A 5,396-nucleotide genomic window follows, 5' to 3' on the forward strand; every position below is an offset into this window, starting at 1 on the left:
TACCAAAGCGGGCTGAGCGAGCCAGGAGCAGCAAGCCAGTAAGCAGCACCCACCCGTATGGCCTCTGTCTGCATCAGCGCCTGCCTTCACTGCTTTTGAAGTGGAACTGTGAGTAAAATGAACCCTTTCCTCCCCGAGCTGCTTTTAGTCATGGTCTTGCGTCGCAGCAACAGTAACCCTAACTAAGACACCCACCTCAAGTGAGTTCCACAGACACGGGCAAGTTTCGGGCAACTCAAATGTTTCTCCCCAGGTGTTCTCTGGGGCCGCCAGGATTCCCGTGGCCGCTGCTCACTTAGCCGCCATGCTTTCCCCAACTTTGTGAGTGAAGAGTTTGGAGAAATTAGTGACTCGTTTGTCGTGTTCTGATAGAAATCCAGGACCTCTGGCTGGAATAAACATCTGGCAGAAAGACAAGGGCCCTGACAGTGTGGCCAGCCTCCTGGCTCTCGATGCCTGCAGCCAGGAGGTCACTTGTTTGTTCACATCCGCTTCACTGTCTCCGTGGGCTGCGCTTGAGGGAGCTCCTGTGGGGGTGGGGGGGGTTCTTCCTGTCAAGGTGCAGCCGTCTGAATTAAATCAAGTTAAGGTACAGAGAAGAAAAGAGCTGTTCCCGGGGTCCCTGATTAGAGGCCTCAAGATAGGCTCCTGCACTGATGAACACTGAAAGAGGAAAAGGAAGGAGGAGCGCCCCAAAGGTTGTGGGAGGAGGGCGGGGATGCGGAGGGAGAAGAGTGTTGGGGAGCCCAGGCACAGCTCTGGCTCTGAGGACTTTCCCATCTGTAAAATGCCACCTTTAACTAACGAGTGTGCCCCTACACCTAGTGAACACACTGGCCTTTGAAAAGTGCAAAGCGCGGTCTCTTGAGCGAGGCACTGGTTTAGAGTAACTGGACTAGTTAGCACACACACAGTGACTTTTTCTCATTTCAACACATTATCTTTTTTTTTTTTTTGTAACCTTTGCTACATTTGTTTGTTCATTACAAACCCCTGTGCTCCGTGACGCGGGGGTAACTTGCAGTTGTTGCTCCTCTTCCGCCAGGAACTGAGATGCTCTGCTGCTGTTGGAAGTTTTTGCTTTGGGCAACTGCCCTGGTGAGGGACCAGAGCACACGGGTGGGGTGGGGGTGGGGGCGGCGAGCAGGTTGCTTTTTGTCTTGTTTCATAGAGTTTTTGTACATTTTAAAAATTGATATGTCAAACCGAATATGATAGTAAACAAAAAGAAAAACATCAGCTCATGACAGTGTTCGTTTCATATTTTTAAATGTTATTTATTTTATGTATATGATTGCTCTATCTGCATGTACACCTGCATGCCAGAAGGAGGCATCAGATCACATTGTATAGATGGTTGTGAGCCACCATATGCTTGCTGGGAACTGAACCCAGGACCTCTGGGAAAGCAGCCAGTGCTCTTAACCTCCAAGTCATCTCTCCAGGCCCCACAGACAGTGTTCTTAACTGCTGAGCCATCTCTCCAGCCCTGTTCGTTTCATTTTGTACCAAGTAAACACATTTGAAATTCCCTATATGAGTTGAGTCGACTTGGGAAGGAAAGGCCCCTTTCCCCTCTACTAGATACTTTATCTTGCCTGAAAGCATAAGAGCTGGTTGTGTAAAGCCCCCGGACTGCACTTCCTTAGGCAGCTGCGGTGGAAAAGCAGCTGTGCGCGGAGGACATCGTTCTCAGCCTGCGAGGGCTGGAGTGCTGTCTTCTTCCCTCACTGGTCCTCTCAGCCCGCGACACTTAACGTCTCTTGCTTTTACACAGAAGTTCCTAGGTGTAGAAAAGTGTCTTGCCAGAGTCTGAGGGGGTTAGAGGCAGCGTCAGCCCGCCGGCCACTGGGCCGCACAGGATTTCCCAGGAGTCTCATCAGGACGCCATGGCCCGGTGTGCTGTGTGACCCAGGTGTGGGATCTGTGGCGTAGATTCGCTAGCAATGGATAAGGAGGAGGTGGAGGAGGCTCCACCCAGACAAGGGGTCTCCCCACTGCCTGCGCTTTCCTCCCACTCTGCCTCTCGGCCACCGCCACTATGCAGAGCACCTTCTGGGAAATGACATTCACAGCGGTTCCAGCTATGGCTGTTTCTTCATCTGCAGTCGACAGGTTTCCAGAAGCTTGGAATAGTTGCCACTTTCACCATTTATCCTCCCCACCCCTCTGCCCCGCCTCCCCCCGTTTAGACTCTCACTATGTAGCCCTGGCTGGCCTAGAACTCATGCTGTGGACCAGGGTGGCTTTGAAAACCACACACGGTTTTTTTTTTCTTTTTTCTTTTTTTTTTTTCTTTTTTGGTTTTTCGAGACAGGGTCTCTCTATGTAACCTTGGATGTCCTGGACTCACTTTGTAGACCAGGCTGGTCTCGAACTCACAGTGATCCACCTGCCTCTGCCTCCCGAGTGCTGGGACTAAAGGGCGTGCGCCACCACACCCAGCTCTTTTTTTCCTTTTCTCTCTCTCTCTCTCTCTCTCTCTCTCTCTCTCTTTTTTGTGTGTGTGTGTTTTCTTTTTCTGAGACAGGGTTTCTCTGTGTAGCCCTGGCTGTTCTGGATTCCCTTTGTAGACCAGACTGGCCTCGAACTCACAGTGATCCACCTGACCCTGCCTCCCAAGTGCTGGGATTAAAGGCGTGCGCCACCACGCCTGGCAAACTACACACCTTTTAAAGGTTAATTCTAGGACTGAGAGCAGCTGGTCACTGTGTCACACACCTTTAATCTCAGCACTTGGGAGGCAGAGGCAGGTGGATCTCTGCATAGTGAGTATTGGGCGCCAGCTGGACATGGTGACACAAGCATTTAATCCCAGCGCTCAGGAGTCAGAGGCAGGTGTGTGAGGTCAGGGCCATTCACAGAGAAACGCTGTCTCGAAAACAAACCAAAAACCAAACAACAACACATTTGTTAATCCCACATGTGCATCTCCCCATGCTCACGAGCGTCACAGCTTTCTTGCACTAGACATGGAGCACAGGGCCTCAGCATGACGGCCACCTGCACCGGCACAGAATGACACACCATCATGGTTTCTTGCTGTCTCTTTTGTCACATTGAAATGTTTGTAGAGCAAAGGCCACTCATTTCGTAGAATGTCCTCTGGATGCCTCGGGTTTCTTGGTCATTAGAATCAGTGGCTCTGACTGGAAGATCACACCAGAGAGATGAACAGCCTTCTGGTAACGGTCAGCATGGGCTCGGGTGTCCCCACTGCGTGACTACTGCTTTTTCCTGGCAACCAGCCAACCATCTGTGGGGCTGGCTTTCCTTTTAAGAGACTGGGCGTGAACACCTTGTTGGAGTTGCTGCAGAGGACGGGGACGAGGACTGGTGTGAACGTTTTGTCACATGGCCCTTACCTAGCCTCGGGGCCTTATGCAAGCCACCAACTTCTCAGGGCACGTCTCCTCATCTGTGAATGGGGTAAGAAGGATGTGCAGAGGAGAACGGGTGGCATTCTCTGAGAGCTCCCCACGCCCCTCTCCCTTTGGCAAGTTACCACTGATGTTGAAGACGGCTTGTCAGTCTCACTGTTTGCGGCTGCATGGAAGGCTGGTGAGGACCAGCAGATCGTATAGTGCACCTCATGGCACGGAGCACACAAACCACACAATGGACTAGTGGCTCCGAAGATGTCCTTCAGGGCACTCTGGAAATGCCAGGGGTGGAGGAGCAGCAACATGGCTACCTCAAGATAAGGCCACAGGGACCAAAACTGAGACTACCTTAAGGAGGGGGGGGTGGCCAGGGCAGCAGTGCTGCCTCTTGGGTGGATATAGGAAGTGTATGTGACGCGTTGCCAAGTGACTGTCCCAGGGCAAACACCCATCTGCTCTAAGCCTTCATTTCCTTATCTGTAAAACGACAAGGCTTTGACCAAATCCGTAGGTCATGATTTATGTAGCAGGATCTCTAGGGGAACTGGGGAGGGGTGCAACACCACACAGTTTCTGGGCCTACCCCAGATCACTTGAACCAGAACCCTAGACCTTGGAGTTTGGAATTTTCAGAAGTTCCCCCAGTGACTCTAACGCAAGCCAAATGTGAAAGCCACAGCCCGGATAATCTTAACTGTCCATCTGGGCACTGGGTCTGAGCCTGTGAATGGAGGATTCTGAGGAACTGGGCTTTTCTGGCGAACTGAGAATTCACCGCCAGAAATTCCTTTTTGTTTCTGTTCCCGGTTTTCTAAAGTGAACACACGCAAGTCATTTCTAGGGCACTTCCCACCTCAGCATCTATGGCTGCATGAGAAGTGTACTCTGAGGAGGTGCGCCTTCTGGTAAATTTAGGACTCACAGACTGGCTGTGTTTTGGTTTGGTTTTGTGAATGAGCAGGTCTTACCTAGCCCGGGCTGGCCTCCACCTCACTGTGTAGCTGAGGATGACCTTGAACTCAAGACTCTTCTATCTCCACCTCCCCAGTACCAGGATCACAGGCGTGCATTAGCTGTGTGTTAGCACCGCTGAGGAGAATTTAATTCTTCCTGCTTTTATTTCCATTTTTGAAATCTCTTTTTAAGGGTACAACTTGAACTTCCAGCCTAGGGGCAATTAATTCATAGCATGGGACCATCAGATGCTCGAGCTTTCTTCTCTCTCTCTCTCTCTCTCTCTCTCTCTCTCTCTTTCTCTTAGGAGACACTTATCAGCAAGACCCTGACTTTGGTGGATTTGCCTGAGTCTTTACCTGAGAGCTGGGCGTAGTGGCGCACACCTGAAATCCCAGCACTCTGCTGAGGCAGGTGGATCTCTATGAGTTCCAGGCCAGCCTGGTCTCCAAAGCAAGTCTAGGACAGCTAGGATTCTGTTATACAGAGAAACCCACCAAAAAACAAACAAACAAACAAAAAACTCAATAAGAACAGGGAAGACAGCAGGCATGGTGGTGTGTACATTTAATCTCATTACTGAGAAGGCAAAGGCAGGTAGATCTGAGTTGAATGCCAGCCTGGTCTACCTAGTGAGACCACTAAATAAATAAACAAGCAAATAGATATTTTAAAATGGCTGGGCATGGAGGCGCACACCTTTCATCCCAGCACTCGGGAGGCAGAGGCAGGCAGATTACTGTGAGTTCGAGGCCAGCCTGGTCTACAAAGTGCGTCCAGAACAGCCAAGGCTACACAGAGAGATGCTGTCTCAAAAAACAAAACAAAACAAACAATAAATATTTAAAAATAAAAACAAGCCAGGTACAGTGGTGCATGCCTGTAATCGCAGCACTCAGGGAGGCCAGCCTGGTCTACAAAGCGAGTCTAGGACAGCCAAGCCTACACAGAGAAACCCTGTCTTGAAAAAAATATCAATAAAAATAAAAAAGCAGGAAAGGTGCTAGATATTTTGTTGTGTGTGGGCTAGCCTCACCAGGGTGTGGCCAGATAGGGCAG

This window comes from Acomys minous (genome assembly GCF_964271855.1).
Source record: "Acomys minous genome assembly, chromosome: 10".
Classification (NCBI taxonomy): Eukaryota; Metazoa; Chordata; class Mammalia; order Rodentia; family Muridae; genus Acomys; species Acomys minous.